Consider the following 17,628-nt stretch of genomic DNA (forward strand, 5'->3'; position numbering starts at 1 on the left):
CATCATAGGGGTCGGTGCCGATGTTGGAGTTACAGAGGCCGGTATGGGCGTGGGTGCCGGAGTGTTTGTAGGTGGAGGGATGAAGACAGTCGGGGTCGGTGCCGGCGTCGGAGTCACCGGGGTGAGTGTGGGTGTGGTTGAGGGCATGGGAGTTTGTGAAGGTGGAGGGCAGGGTATGGACGATGGTGAGGACTTGTGCTTACACGGTGCAGGCTGGGAAGGCTTTGTGGGCGGGCATGATCGGCATGGCGCGGACTGCGCGAGATGCCCGGCTAAGGAGAGCAGGGCCACCAGCAAGAACGCCGCAATGCGGGCCATGGTCTTGGAGCTTAAGGTCTCGGTGTTGGTATAGCTTTCCTGCTCTTGACTATTAGAATGCCTCGGTATGGGCATGCTTATATAGGCGTGCCGTGTACTGTCTTTTATTTTTCGATTGAAATGGTGTACTTTCTTGGTCGACATGACCAAGCGTGGAGCCCTCTTCCCCTGTGACGCTCTTTCCAGGATTGCTGGACCTGTCCCACTTGCACACGTCTGGATGAAATTAACACACCTCATCGTCCACGCTCAGGGACCAACGCTCCACTAGTCTATCTATCTTCTATTCTATACCTAATCTTATATCTTATATTTACTAATTGAAAGCACCATACAAGACACCACCACCACGTTAATCCTAGGAATTAATAACTTTTAGCCATCCGATTAATTTACTGAGTGTCTATGGCCGTTGGATGAAACCTCTCCTATCCCACGTATTCCAATCGTCATCCCCTTAGAATCTTTGTATTTCCCACGCAAAGGAAAAACAGAAACCTCTCCTATCCCACGTACGCCAATTGTCCTTCACTTGGTCTCTCTCTATTTCCCTTGATGAAAAGAAAAAACAGGAACCTCTCCTATCCCACGTACGCCAATGGTCCTCGCCTTGGTCTTTCTATTCCCCACGAAATAGAAAACAGGAATCTGAAATCTGAGCGTCTCTCCTCCTGCGTCTCTCCTCCTAGATTTGGCAGCAATAAGTTTAAATTGGTAACCTTCCGATTGCTTAGGTGCGTGGTGGAGATGGGACAAGCAGCCGTCTCTGCCTCCCTGTGGCTTCTACAGGAACGCATTGGCAGCATGCACCGCCGGCGATCCCTGCGGCAGCAGCATCACGTACGTGGTGGACCTCATGAGGAAGGACAAGGTGAGGATCGCATGAACATCCAGCACCCTGCTCGCCTGGAAGTGAGCGGAGATCGTGTCGGACCTCTGCCATGCCGGGTTCAAAGACTGATCTGATGTGGAGAAAGCCTATTTTCAGCGGCCCTACCAGGGAGGACGGACCTACAGATCTTTCCAGGTGTTAAAACCATCATCCAGCCCACGAATCACAAGGATGATTATGAGACATTTTTTGTTGTCTAATTGCCCTGGAGACTCCAAGGAAAGGATCAGACAGAGACATCTTTCGTACCTTCAGCCGGAAGCCTGTACTCAGCTGCGAAACAAGGTTCACTAATCTTGGGTAAGCATTATCAATCAAGTTAAAAGCCCAGATGATAACCCAGTTGTTTGGATGCGGCCAATGCTTAGTTTATTTTAATTGTACGTATAAGAATGGTGCATTATGTGATTTCTCCTTTCCCAGGTCAAATCAACTTATGGAACAGAAGGTAAAGAAAAGATCATGTTATCAGTACTGGTATACGTGTCATTGCTAGCAAGTTAATCTAGAGCTCTGATCAGTGTTTTATCACCATTTGCAATATTATCAGATTTTGAGTCGTATGGTACAATGTTGTCTGGTGCGTCTCAAAAACAAAATTTGTTATCCAGTGCTTGGATTTGTTGAGACTACTTCTACTGTTTAAAGTTCAATTTTTTGTGACTGCTCACCAGACCCCTGTTCATACATTAGTTCATCTCATCATGGTGGCATACAGTTAGGTTGTATTCAATAATTCTGTATGTATGTTTGCTAGCATGAGGCGTCAATGATTTTAGGTGTTCGACGCATGCCTAAAATCATATGTTTCCATTCCCCTGTTCATTAAATTTATCCAAATTAATTTAGTGCAATACAAGGGTTGGGTCAGTTAGGAGAAAGAGGATTTTGGCCCCCCTTGACATGCATGCAGCACTTGGCATTGTGTGATCCTAATGAAATTATTTGTCAATCTACGAAGTTATCCCTGTTAAAAATATAAAATAACATAGAATTATATATATATACCAGTACATATGGCGGAAACCATCTGCTATGTCATTGTATTTGCCAAACTTCGAAATGTTGTTTCTTTCGGTTCAAAGAATATGGATGTCTATTCGAGATTATTCTTCAGCTTCTGTATGGGACATGCATGCCAGCAGAGGAACACCATAATAATAGACAAACTTATACTAAGTTGCAAGTTGAACCTCATATGCGATTGGCCAACTTTTATTGCTTACGCATACTTACATTTAGGATCACCAAGATGTAGGTCAAGGGAGTGGCCAGCGGAGTGATTCTTTCAAATATATGACACTACTACTTAATTTTTTTGTTTCCACATTATATTAGTATAATACAATAATGCAAAACTACATAAAAAATACCTAGCCCGTGCAGTGGCACGGGTTGACGACTAGTATCTATAACTACTATTCCCTCCGTTTCAAAATAAATGTCTCAACTTTGTACTAACATTAGTGCAAAATTATACTAATGTTGAAACAGTTGTTTTGAGAAGGAGGGAGTAATAAAGTAATAATCTTCTTCCTCTCTGGCTAGTCATGATTATCTTCTTCCTCTCTGTCTATCTCTCATGGTCGACGGTGGGGCTCGCCGGGGTGAGGTGCCTGCGACTCCGACCTGCTCCTACCTCTCTTCACTTTCTGTCTCTAACACTCCCCCTCTCCCCTTCTCTCTTCCTCGTAATCTTCCACTATTCTTCACTATAGGGTTAATTTGGGAGGGAGCGTCCCCTAGACGATACCTGGGACCCCGATCGCCGCCACAACCACTGGTCTTCATCTCCTAAATTCAGCCTCTCCGAGCAACCGTACAAGACCCCGACCACCATGTCGTCTTTGAAATGACCATGCGAGCCTAGTTCCCTCTTTCCCTACTCGATTTCATGCCCGGACCCCCCTGCTCGAAGCCGCCGCCATGATCAAGCTCGACAGAATCGGTTGTGCGGCGGCCCGCCTACGTCTGTCGCGCCAGTCACACTGGCGTGCGTCGTCTAGCTACCCCGCACCTCGCGCCCTCCTACTGCGGTCATTCGGCCACCTACGGTGAGCCGACGGTGAGCTACCGGCGAGCACATGAACTCAATATCGGGCTTATGTTCCAGGTCTGGACCGGTGTTGACCTTGATTGTGGGCCCATGGCCCACATGTCAGGGAGAGAGAGGGTCTGAGAGAGAAGGTTTTATTTTTACTTTTATAATTTTGGTTTGGCCCACTTGTAAGTGTGTGCGAGAGGGGTGACTCCTTTTTCTAGTTTGGCCCACAAGTAAGTGAGTGAGAGAGGGGGTGAGAGAAAGAGTTTTCTCCTTTGATTTTTCAGAGTTGGTCCCGCATGTGAATGACATAAGGACGCATGGGCAATGATGTCCACAAAACGTATAGTAGACGCTCAACGAGCTTTGGTCAGACAGAAACGACACAAAAGGGCATTTCAATAAGGGAACTAACAACAGAGGGGCAAATTTGAGTATGCATCGAAATTAGGGGCAAATCTGAGTAGTGGATTCGAGTTAGGGGCATAAATGTAAATGTCCATATCTTTTAAACCGTAACTCCAATTTTAACATGTTATATGTGGAATTTGATTAGAAAAATGTGTAGAATCTGAATATGATGTTATTTTACATGTCTAATATTTTTAATGCTATTTATGGTGCAACCTTAGTCAATACAGCACAATTAGTCTTCATTTTGGACGCGGATCCGTATTACAAGTTAACACGCGGCACACAATGTTATGTGATGTTTGGCAAGGAGTGAGCTAGGTAAATGATTATAGTGAGTCTAGTATAATACATCGGCTTGTTGTATTTGCACCAGGTTCTCACAATGTATGTAATTTTTCTTGGTGTAATCCACGCGCGTACTTACTAATGGACTTAACATTTGTTTTTTAGTGAATACAAAAACAATTATTTAACAGGATGAGCATACACTTACAATATTCATGAACATCAGAACTGAATGAATGTTTATTTTAAAAATATCCAAACAAACAACTCTTGTGATAGTCATAAATGTTAATATTGGAACCGATAACTATGATATTAATTTGTGTTCCATGTGCTGCATGTGACGGTGACACATAATTTATAGATCTGGCCTCCTCAGTGTTGAATGGCACCACCCAGATGTTGCATGTTTGTGGTCGTAGGTGCACGGTATCAATATGATGAGTCAGAATCAAAATTGAATTGAAATGAAAATAGTTTCTCAGCTAAAAAATGTTTACTCTCCCGTTTGCAACACAGAGAAACCATGCATTTGTAAGAACTTTCTCTTGTATTGAGCATTCCAGAATATCCACACAATGCTTTATACCACCTACACTTTTGGATTGAACAAGTGCCGCGTCCACAACGACCTAGCTCAAGCCCACCGGACTATTCACACCATGCCTTAAACCACAGACACTTCGTATTAGACATGTGTGACGTCCTCACCGTCCTGGCTTTCAGAAATAAATATCCCGTGGAACATCCGAGCATCGATATAAAAATCACATTGATCATCCGTAACTCCGAGTGAACCCGGATGGGCACAAGGATACAAAATCATACAATAACAAATAACAATGAATGCACACACAATGGTCGACCCTACAAAACAGGGGTTCGTCACGCACTTGCCTCGACTCAACTATTAGACCATAGAATTTTCTCGATTCTTGAAACTCTCAAACCCATTTGTAAAAAATGATTTAGAAGGCTAATTCAAATACTAATCACTTAACATAGTGTGTATGCCTAACCATGTACTGGCATCTTTCATATACTTATAAACATGGATCCATCAGTCCTTTTCTCAGAGTCCAGTTTATGTACATAACATGCCAAAAGAATTTCCAACCTATAGCTGCCTAATTCTATTCTTATAGGCAGTTTGGCAGATTGATGCTTGTCCAACAAGGACATCCGCAATATCCATGGCACAAACATCAACCCGAATGGTCCGAATAATTGTCCTTGTTATATAAGCATCAATCTGCCCAACTGCCTATACGAATAGAATTAGGCATCTGTAGGTTGGAAATTATTTCGGCCTCTTATGTACATAAAGAGATAGAGACTGATGGATCCATGTTTACAAGTATATGAAAGATGCCAATATACGGTTAGGCATGAACACTGTTGTAAGTGATTAGTATTTGAAGTAGCCTTCTTAATTATTTTTAACGAATAGGTTCGAGAGCTTCAAGAGTCGAGGACAATTCTGCGGTCTAATAGTTGATTTGAGAAAAGTGCATGACGAACACCCGTTTTGTATGGTTGACCATTGTGTGTGCATTCATTGTTACTTTTTATTGTCTGATTTCGTATCCTTGCACCCATTCGGGTTCACGCGGAGTTACTGTTAATCAATGTGATTTTTATATGGATGCTCGGATGTTCCACTGGATATTTATTTCTGAAAGCCAGGACGGTGAGGACGTCACACATGTCAAAGCCGAAGTGTCGGTGGCATAAGGCATGGTGTGAATAATCTGGTGGGCTTGAGCTAGGTCGGCGAGGACGCCACACGTGTTGAATCTGAAAGTGTCGATGGTATAAAGCATTGTGTGGACATTCCAGAATGCTCACTACAACAGAAAGTTCTTACAAATGCATGGTTTCTTGTTGGGATGGTTATAGCCTTTCTAAGATTGTGCTTTCAGATATATTTTTGTGTTCCCATCTGAAATCATGGAGTTCCTCATTTACTGATGTTCTATATTGTGCTTGCTGAGTATTTTTGTACTCACTCTTGCATACATATGGATTTCTGGTACTAAAGGACACTGGTAGAAAACAGGGCTTTGGTCACAGCCCAATATACACATTAGTCCCGGTTGCACTACGAACCGGGACTAATGTGAGCATTAGTCCCGGTTCGAGCGCCTAAAGGCATTAGTCCCGGTTCAAATGAGACCTTTAGTCCCGGTTTAAGACACGAACCGCGACTAAAGGGCATCACACCCTTTAGTCCCGGTTCATGTCTCATACTGGGACTAAAGGGGTTCGTGTCTCCAACTCTACCCCCCCCCCCCTTATCGCAATTTCAGATTTGAAAAAACAACAGAAAATGATAAAAACTTCAAAAAATAAAATCCTTTGAGATGTAGTTATATTAGTACATCTACTAGTTAGGAAAATTTAAAAACTTAAATTTGTACATGTTTTGCAAAAATGTGTTATGAAAAAGTAAAAGTGCTATAACTTTTGCATACGATGTCGGAAAAAAATGTATAATATATCAAAATGTTCAACACGAAAATCTGAATCCTGTGAAGCGTATGGTTCAACAAGTATCTTGGTATGGGTTACAAGTGGATGTGAAAACTTCTTTTACATAGTACGAACATTTTATTCATAGTTCTTCAAAAAGAAAACACACACTACCAAACCGATGGAAGACCACAATTGGTAGCATGTTATACGGTTACTATAGGATACGCTGTTACACAAACACAATGTACGCATGCTCCACAGCTCCCCGTCACAAGTAGCGAGTCAGAGCTGCAAATCCATGTACATATAGATTATTACACTTCGATATGTCACCTGTGTGATCACACAAGAGAATTTAATGCATGTATCACATTCATATGCAGGTGATACTGATAGTACATATAGTAATCTATGGAGCTTAATTAGGGCAGCGGAAGTCTTTCGGCACTCTCTTGCCGCACTGGTTGACGAGCACCTCGATGGCGATGGGCAGCATGAGGTTGATGTTGAGGGCCTTGACCTTGATGGTGGTGCAAAGGCAGAGAGCAGCGTCGAGGTCGGCAACGCCGGACAGCAGCGGGCAGCATGTATTCCTGGCGCTACTGCCGATCACCGCGTGCAACAGCCCATTGAGCATGTCCACGCACGCAAGTAGCTTCAGTGTGTCCACGGGGCACTTGCCGGTCGATGTAGCCAGCGCTGGGGCCGGGGCTGGGGGTGGCGTCGGAGTCACAGGGGTGGGTGCTGGCGGCATCACGAGGGTCGGTGTTGGGGCCACCGGGATTGGCGTTGGAGAGACAGGGGTTGGTGCTGGCATCGGAGTCACAAGGGTTGGTGATGGCGGTATCATAGGAGTCGCTGTTGGGGCCACCGGAGTTGGGGTTGGAGAAACGGGGGTCGGTGCTGGCATCGGAGTCACCGATGTTGGTGTTGGCGGCATCACAGGGGCCGGTGTTGGGGTCACCAGGGTTGGCGACGGAGAGACAGGGGTGGGTGCTGGCGTCGGAACCACACGGGTCGGTGTTGGCGCCACCGGACTTGGCGTTGGAGAGATAGGGGTCGATGCCGGCGTCGGTGTTGGCGGCATCACAGGGATAGGTCTTGGGGCCACCGGGTTTGGCGTTGGAGATACAGGGGTCGGTGCCGGCGTTGGTGCCATAGGCATCTATGTCGGCGGCATCACGGTTGTAGGTGTTGGGGCCACCGGTGTTGGTGTTGGAGAGAGAGGAGCTGGTACCGGCGTTGGAGTTATAGGGGTTGGTATTGGAGGCATCATAGGGGTCGGTGCCGATGTTGGAGTTACAGAGGCTGGTATGGGCGTGGGTGCCGGAGTGTTTGTAGGTGGAGGGATGAAGACAGTCGGGGTCGGTGCCGGCGTCGGAGTCACCGGGGTGAGTGTGGGTGTGGTTGAGGGCATGGGAGTTTGTGAAGGTGAAGGGCAGGGTATGGACGATGGTGAGGACTTGTGCTTACACGGTGCAGGCTGGGAAGGCTTTGTGGGCGGGCATGATCGGCATGGCGCGGACTGCGCGAGATGCCCGGCTAAGGAGAGCAGGGCCACCAGCAAGAACGCCGCAATGCGGGCCATGGTCTTGGAGCTTAAGGTCTCGGTGTTGGTATAGCTTTCCTGCTCTTGACTATTAGAATGCCTCGGTATGGGCATGCTTATATAGGCGTGCCGTGTACTGTCTTTTATTTTTGATTGAAATGGTGTACTTTCTTGGTCCACATGACCAAGCGTGGAGCCCTCTTCCCCCGTGACGCTCTTTCCAGGATTGCTGGACCTGTCCCACTTGCACACGTCTGGATGAAATTAACACACCTCATCGTCCACGCTCAGGGACCAACGCTCCACTAGTCTATCTATCTTCTATTCTATACCTAATCTTATATCTTATATTTACTAATTGAAAGCACCATACAAGACACCACCACCACGTTAATCCTAGGAATTAATAACTTTTAGCCATCCGATTAATTTACTGAGTGTCTATGGCCGTTGGATGAAACCTCTCCTATCCCACGTATTCCAATCGTCATCCCCTTGGAATCTTTGTATTTCCCACGCAAAGGAAAAACAGAAACCTCTCCTATCCCACGTACGCCAATTGTCCTTCACTTGGTCTCTCTCTATTTCCCTTGATGAAAAGAAAAAACAGGAACCTCTCCTATCCCACGTACGCCAATGGTCCTCGCCTTGGTCTTTCTATTCCCCACGAAATAGAAAACAGGAATCTGAAATCTGAGCGTCTCTCCTCCTGCGTCTCTCCTCCTAGATTTGGCAGCAATAAGTTTAAATTGGTAACCTTCCGATTGCTTAGGTGCGTGGTGGAGATGGGACAAGCAGCCGTCTCTGCCTCCCTGTGGCTTCTACAGGAACGCATTGGCAGCATGCACCGCCGGCGATCTCTACGGCAGCAGCATCACGTACGTGGTGGACCTCATGAGGAAGGACAAGGTGAGGATCGCATGAACATCCAGCACCCTGCTCACCTGGAAGTGAGCGGAGATCGTGTCGGACCTCTGCCATGCCGGGTTCAAAGACTGATCTGATGTGGAGAAAGCCTATTTTCAGCGGCCCTACCAGGGAGGACGGCCCTACAGATCTTTCCAGGTGTTAAAACCATCATCCAGCCCACGAATCACAAGGATGATTATGAGACATTTTTTGTTGTCTAATTGCCCTGGAGACTCCAAGGAAAGGATCAGACAGAGACATCGTTCGTACCTTCAGCCGGAAGCCTGTACTCAGCTGCGAAACAAGGTTCACTAATCTTGGGTAAGCATTATCAATCAAGTTAAAATCCGAGATGATAACCCAGTTGTTTGGATGCGACCAATGCTTAGTTTATTTTAATTGTACGTATAAGAATGGTGCATTATGTGATTTCTCCTTTCCCAGGTCAAATCAACTTATGGAACAGAAGGTAAAGAAAAGATCATGTTATCAGTACTGGTATACGTGTCATTGCTAGCAAGTTAATCTAGAGCTCTGATCAGTGTTTTATCACCATTTGCAATATTATCAGATTTTGAGTCGTATGGTACAATGTTGTCTGGTGCGTCTCAAAAACAAAATTTGTTATCCAGTGCTTGGATTTGTTGAGACTACTTCTACTGTTTAAAGTTCAATTTTTTGTGACTGCTCACCAGACCCCTGTTCATACATTAGTTCATCTCATCATGGTGGCATACAGTTAGGTTGTATTCAATAATTCTGTATGTATGTTTGCTAGCATGAGGCGTCAATGATTTTAGGTGTTCGACGCATGCCTAAAATCATATGTTTCCATTCCCTTGTTCATTAAATTTATCCAAATTAATTTAGTGCAATACAAGGGTTGGGTCAGTTAGGAGAAAGAGGATTTTGGCCCCCCTTGACATGCATGCAGCACTTGGCATTGTGTGATCCTAATGAAATTATTTGTCAATCTACGAAGTTATCCCTGTTAAAAATATATAATAACATGGAATTATATATATACCAGTACATATGGCGGAAACCATCTGCTATGTCATTTGCCAAACTTCGAAATGTTGTTTCTTTCGGTTCAAAGAATATGGATGTCTATTCGAGATTATTCTTCAGCTTCTGTATGGGACATGCATGCCAGCAGAGGAACACCATAATAATGGACAAACTTATACTAAGTTGCAAGTTGAACCTCATATGCGATTGGCCAACTTTTATTGCTTACGCATACTTACATTTAGGATCACCAAGATGTAGGTCAAGGGAGTGGCCAGCAGAGTGATTCTTTCAAATATATGACACTACTACTTAATTTTTTTGTTTCCACATTATATTAGTATAATACAATAATGCAAAACAACATAAAAAAATACCTAGCCCGTGCAGTGGCACGGGTTGACGACTAGTATCTATAACTACTATTCCCTCCGTTTCAAAATAAATGTCTCAACTTTGTACTAACATTAGTGCAAAATTATACTAATGTTGAAACAGTTGTTTTGAGAAGGAGGGAGTAATAAAGTAATAATCTTCTTCCTCTCTGGCTAGTCATGATTATCTTCTTCCTCTTTGTCTATCTCTCATGGTCGATGGTGGGGCTCGCCGGGGTGAGGTGCCTGCGACTCCGACCTGCTCCTACCTCTCTTCACTTTCTGTCTCTAACTCTCCCCCTCTCCCCTTCTCTCTTCCTCGTAATCTTCCACTATTCTTCATTATAGGGTTAATTTGGGAGGGAGCGTCCCCTAGACGATACATGGGACCCCGATCGCCGCCACAACCACTGGTCTTCATCTCCTAAATTCAGCCTCTCCGAGCAACCGTACAAGACCCCGACCACCATGTCGTCTTTGAAATGACCATGCGAGCCTAGTTCCCTCTTTCCCTACTCGATTTCATGCCCGGACCCCCCTGCTCGAAGCCGCCGCCATGATCAAGCTCGACAGAATCGGTTGTGTGGCGGCCCGCCTACGTCTGTCGCGCCAGTCACAGTGGTGTGCGTCGTCTAGCTACCCCGCACCTCGCGTCCACCTACGGTGAGCCGACGGTGAGCTACCGGCGAGCACATGAACTCAATATCGGGCTTATGTTCCAGGTCTGGACCGGTGTTGACCTTGATTGTGGGCCCATGGCCCACATGTCAGGGAGAGAGAGGGTCTGAGAGAGAAGGTTTTATTTTTACTTTTATAATTTTGGTTTGGCCCACTTGTAAGTGTGTGCGAGAGGGGTGACTCCTTTTTCTAGTTTGTCCCACAAGTAAGTGAGTGAGAGAGGGGGTGAGAGAAAGAGTTTTTTCCTTTGATTTTTCAGAGTTGGTCCCGCATGTGAATGACATAAGGACGCATGGGCAATGATGTCCACAAAACGTATAGTAGACGCTCAACGAGCTTTGGTCAGACAGAAACGACACAAAAGGGCATTTCAATAAGGGAACTAACAACATAGGGGCAAATTTGAGTATGCATCGAAATTAGGGGCAAATCTGAGTAGTGGATTCGAGTTAGGGGCATAAATGTAAATGTCCATATCTTTTAAACCGTAACTCCAATTTTAACATGTTATATGTGGAATTTGATTAGAAAAATGTGTAGAATCTGAATATGATGTTATTTTACATGTCTAATATTTTTAATGCCATTTATGGTGCAACCTTAATCAATACAGCACAATTAGTCTTCATTTTTGGACGCGGATCCGTATTACAAGTTAACACGCGGCACACAATGTCATGTGATGTATGGCAAGGAGTGAGCTAGGTAAATGATTATAGTGAGTCTAGTATAATCCATCGGCTTGTTGTATTTGCACCAGGTTCTCACAATGTATGTAATTTTTTTGGTGTAATCCACGCGCGTACTTACTAATGGACTTAACATTTGATTTTTAGTGAATACACAAATAATTTTTTGACAGGATGTGCATACACTTACAATATTCGTAAACATCAGAACTGAATGAATGTTTATTTTGAAAATATCCAAACAACTCTTGTGATAGTCATAAACGTTAATATTGGAACCGATAACTATGATATTAATTTGTGTTCCATCCGCTGCATGTGACGGTGACACATAATTTATAGATCTGGCCTCTCCAGTGTTGAATGGCACCACCCAGATGTCGCATGTTTGTGGTCGTAGGTGCACGGTATCAATATGACGAGTCAGAATCAAAATTGAATTGAAATGAAAATAGTTGCTCAGCTAAAAAATGTTTACTCTCCTGTTTGCAACGCACAGAAACCATGCATTTGTAAGAACTTTCTCTTATATTGAGCATTCCAGAATATCCACACAATGCTTTATACCACCTACACTTTTGGATTGAACAAGTGTCGCGTCCACAACGACCTAGCTCAAGCCCACCGGATTATTCACACCATGCCTTAAACCATGATTATTCACACATGTCAGGGAGAGAGAGGGTCTGAGAGAGAAGGTTTTATTTGTACTTTTATAGTTTTGGTTTGGCCCACTTGTAAGTGTGTGCAAGAGGGGTGAGAGAGAGTCTTTTTTCCTTTTTCTAGTTTGGCCCCACAAGTAAGTGAGTGAGAGAGGGGGTGAGATAAAGAGTTTTGTCCTTTGATTTTTCAGAGTGGGTCCCGCATGTCAATGACATAAGGAGGCAGGGCAATGATGTCCATAAAACGTCTAGTAGACGCTCAACGAGCTTTGGTAAGGTGAAAACCACACAAAAGGGAATTTCTACAAGGGGAACTAACGACAGAGGGGCAAATTTGAGTATGCATCGAAATTAGGGGCAAATCTGAGTAGTGGATTCGAGTTAGAGGCACAAATGTAAATGTCCATATCTTTTAAACCGCAACTTCAATTTTAACATGTTATATGTGGAATTTGATTAGAAAGATGTGTAGAATCTGAATATGATGTTATTTTACATGTCAAATATTTTTAAATGCTATTTATATTGCAACCTAATCAATAAAGCATAATTCGTCTTCATTTTGGACGCGGATCCATATTACAAGTTAACACGCGGCACACAATGTTATGTGATGTTTGGCAAGGAGTGAGCTAGGTAAATGATTATAGTGAGTCTAGTATAATCCATCGGCTTGTTGTATTTGCACCGAGTTCTCCCTTTGTACATATACCATGATCTAACAACCTACGTATGTAATTTTTCTTGGTGAAAACCACGCGGGTACTTACCAATGGACTGAACATTTGTTTTTTAGTGAATACACAAACAATTTTTTAACAGGATGTACATACACTTACAATATTCATGAACGTCGGAAGTGAATGAATGTTTATTTTGAAAATATCCAAACAATAATTGTGATAGTCATAATACTTAATATTGGAACCGATAAGTATGATATTAATTTGTGTTCCATCTGCTGCATGTGATGGTGACACATAATTTATAGATCTGGCCTCCTCAGTGTTGAATGGCACCACCCAGATGTTGCATGTTTGTGGTCGTAGGTGCACGTTATCAATATGACGAGTCAGAATCAAAATTGAATTGAAATGAAAATAGTTGCTCAGCTAAAAAATGTTTACTCTCCCGTTTGCAAAGCACAGAAACCATGCATTTGTAAGAACTTTCTCTTGTATTGAGCATTTCGGAATATCCACACAATGCTTTATACCACCTACACTTTTGGATTGAACAAGTGTCGCGTCCACAACGACCTAGCTCAAGCGCACCAGTTTAATCACACCTTGCCTTAAACCACAGACACTTTGTATTAGACATGTGTGACGTCCTCACGGTCCTGGCTTTCAGAAATAAATATCCTGTGGAACATCCGAGCATCGATATAAAAATCACGTTGATCAACCGTAACTTCGAGTGAACCCGAATGTGCACAAGGATACGAAATCAGACAATAACAAATAACAACGAATGCACACACGATGATCAACCCTACAAAACAGGGGTTCGTCACACACTTGCTCGACTCAACTATTAGACCGTAGAATTGTCTCGACTCTTGAAACTCTCAAACCCATTTGTAAAAAATGATTTAGAAGGCTAATTCAAATACTAATCACTTAACATAGTGTGTATGCAAAACCATGTACTGGCATCTTTCATATACTTGTAAACATGGATCCATTAGTCCTTTTATCAGAGTCCAGTTTATGTACATAACATGCCAAAAGAATTTCCAACCTACAGCTGCCTAATTCTATTCTTATAGGCAGTTTGGCAGATTGATGCTTGTCCAACAAGGACATCCGCAATATCCATGGCACAAACATCAACCCGAATGATCCAAATAATTGTCCTTGTTAGATAAGCATCAATCTGCCCAACTGCCTATACGAATAGAATTAGGCATCTGTAGGTTGGAAATTATTTCGGCCTCTTATGTACATAAAGAGATAGAGACTGATGGATCCATGTTTACAAGTATATGAAAGATGCCAATATACGGTTAGGCATGAACACTGTTGTAAGTGATTAATATTTGAAGTAGCCTTCTTAATTATTTTTAGCGAATAGGTTCGAGAGCTTCAAGAGTCGAGGACAATTCTGCGTCTAATAGTTGATTTGAGAAAAGTGCATGACGAACACCCGTTTTGTATGGTTGACCATTGTGTGTGCATTCATTGTTACTTTTTATTGTCTGATTTCGTATCCTTGCGCCCATTCGGGTTCACGCGGAGTTATTGTTGATCAATGTGATTTTTATATGGATGCTCGGATGTTCCACTGGATATTTATTTCTGAAATCCAGGACAGTGAGGACGTCACACATGTCAAAGCCGAAGTGTCGGTGGCACAAGGCATGGTGTGAATAATCTGGTGGGCTTGAGCTAGGTCGGCGAGGATGCCACACGTGTTTAATCTGAAAGTGTCGATGGTATAAAGCATTGTGTGGACATTCCAGAATGCTCACTACAAGAGAAAGTTCTTACAAATGCATGGTTTCTTGTTGGGATGGTTATAGCCTTTCTAAGATTGTGCTTTCAGATATATTTTTGTGTTCCCATCTGAAATCATGGAGTTCCTCATTTACTGATGTTCTATATTGTGCTTGCTGAGTATTTTTGTACTCACTCTTGCATACATATGGATTTCTGGTACTACAGGACACTGGTAGAAAACAGGGCTTTGGTCACAGCCCAATATACACATTAGTCCCGGTTGCACTACGAACCGGGACTAATGTGAGCATTAGTCCCGGTTCGAGCGGCTAAAGGCATTAGTCCCGGTTCAAATGAGACCTTTAGTCCCAGTTTGAGACACGAACCGGGACTAAAGGTCATCACACCCTTTAGTCCCGGTTCGTGTCTCAAACTGGGACTAAAGGGGTTCGTGTCTCAAACTCTACGCCCCCCCCCCCCTGTATCGCCATTTCAGATTTGAAAAAACGACAGAAAATGATAAAAACTTCAAAAAAATAAAATCCTTTGAGATGTAGTTATATTAGTACATCTACTAGTTAGGAAAATTTAAAAACTTAAATTTGTACATGTTTTGCAAAAAAGTGCTTTGAAAAAGTAAAAGGGCTATAACTTTTGCATATGATGTCGGAAAAAATGTATAATATATCAAAATGTTCAGCACGAAAATCCGCATCCTGTAAAGCATATGGTTCAACAAGTATCTTGGTATGGGTTACAAGTGGATGTGAAAACTTCTTTTACACAGTACGGACATTTTATTCATAGTTCAAAAAGAAAACACACACTACAAAACCGATGGAAGACCACAATTGGTAGCATCTTATACGGTTACTATAGGATACGCTGTTACACAAACACAATGTACGCATGCTCCACAGCTCCCCGTCACAAGTAGCGAGTCAGAGCTGCAAATCCATGTACATATAGATTATTACACTTCGATGTGTCATCTGTGTGACCACACAAGAGAATTTAATGCATGTATCGCATTCATATGCAGGTGATACTGATAGTACATATAGTAATCTATGGAGCTTAATTAGGGCAACGGAAGTCTTTCGGCACTCTCTTGCCGCACTGGTTGACGAGCACCTTGATGGCAATGGGCAGCATGAGGTTGATGTTGAGGGCCTTGACCTTGATGGTGGTGCAAAGGCAGAGAGCAGCGTCGAGGTTGGCCACGCCGGCAAGCAGCGGACAGCATGTATCGCTGGCGCTACTGTCGATCACCGCGTGCAACAGCCCCTTTAGCTTGTCCACTCATGCAAGCAGCTTCAGTGTGTCCACTGGGCACTTGCCGGTCAATGTATCCCGCGCTGGGGCCGAGGCTGGGGGTGGCGTCGGAGTCACAGGGGTGGGTGCTGGCGGCATCAGGGGTGTCGGTGTTGGGGCCACCGGGATTGGCGTTGGAGAGACAAGGGTTGGTGCTGCCATCGGAGTCACTGGGGTCGGTGTTGGCGGCATCATAGGAGTCGATGTTGGGGCCACCAAGGTTGGCGTTGGAGTAAAGGGGGTCGGTGCTGGCATCGGAGTCACCGATGTTGGTGTTGGCGGCATTACATGGGCCGGTGTTGGGGTCACTGGGGATGGCGTTGGAGAGACAGGGGTTGGTGCTGGCGTCGGAACCACATGGTCGGTGTTGGGGCCACCGGACTTGGCGTTGGAGAGACAGGGGTCGATGCCGGCGTCGGTGTTGGCGGCATCATAGGCGTTGGTGTTGGGGCCACCGGGTTTGGCGTTGGAGAGACAGGGGTCGGTGATGGCGTTAGTGTCACATGCGTCTGTGTTGGCGGCATCACGACTGTAGCTGTTGGGGCCACCCATGTTGGTGTTGGAGAGAGAGGAGCTGGTACCGGCGTCGGAGTTATAGGGGTTGGTATTGGAGGCATCATAGGGGTCGGTGCCGATGTTGGAGTTACAGAGGCCGGTATGGGCGTGGGTGCCGGAGTGTTTGTAGGTGGAGGGATGAAGACAGTCGGGGTCGGTGCTGGTGTCGGAGTCACCGGGGTGAGTGTGGGTGTGGGTGAGGGCATGGGAATTTATAATCACCGGCATAAACTTCTCCTATGATTTTGAAAACATGTAGAGGTTGCCTATTTGTTTTTTTTTCCAAAATCCTATTTGTTCTTCTTTATGGCACTCTCTCCATGTGTACTCTCAAATGTTAAGGAATCCATCACCAACACTCTATTTTGTTTTTTGTTTCAGATTACAACTAAGACAAGTTTTTATAGTCGAATGAATAACTCAGAGTAGGTGTATGCATGTAGCAAGATCTGCAGACTTGCAGCTTTTATCAAGGAGGAACAAAATGTACAGGATGCAAAAAAAAAGTTCAATATAGTGCAGATGATCTGAAATGTCCAAGTGAATATCTAAATGTATTATCTTACTGCTTGAATTTGAAAGGCATTCTCATTAGAGCAATCTGGATTAGCAATACTTGTTTGATTGTTTTAGTTTTTCCAAGATTTTGGAAAGTTACAAAAAGTACAACCTCCTTTTCGAGCTGGCTACTGAATTATACTGTATGTGATATATAACCACATTTTCTTGGCTATCTCAACTTATTAATTAGGTTGATTTTATCTTAGATAGCTATAGTCTACAGTAGGGAACAAAATTTCACCGTACACACTGTACCAATCATATTATGATTCTTCAGTCTTGGCCGCATCTATCACTTTTAGATAAGCACGGAAATGACATGAAGCATTTCGTTCATGATTGTATCATTTACTCCAGAATCACTAATGCAGAATCGGGATTTAGCACCGGTTCATAAGGCCCTTTAGTACCGGTTCCGTAACCGGCACTGAAGTGTGGGGCCTAAAGCCCCCCCCCCCCC

General features: G+C 44.0%; 1 pseudogene; it reads right to left on the minus strand.

The window, feature by feature from the left end:
* Positions 1-6,663: 6,663 nt before the first annotated feature.
* The window catches only part of LOC123152769 (mucin-2-like), a 12,053-nt pseudogene continuing 1,088 nt past the window's right edge, over positions 6,664-17,628 (minus strand).

This window comes from Triticum aestivum, chromosome 7A (genome assembly GCF_018294505.1).
Source record: "Triticum aestivum cultivar Chinese Spring chromosome 7A, IWGSC CS RefSeq v2.1, whole genome shotgun sequence".
Taxonomy (NCBI): domain Eukaryota; kingdom Viridiplantae; phylum Streptophyta; class Magnoliopsida; order Poales; family Poaceae; genus Triticum; species Triticum aestivum.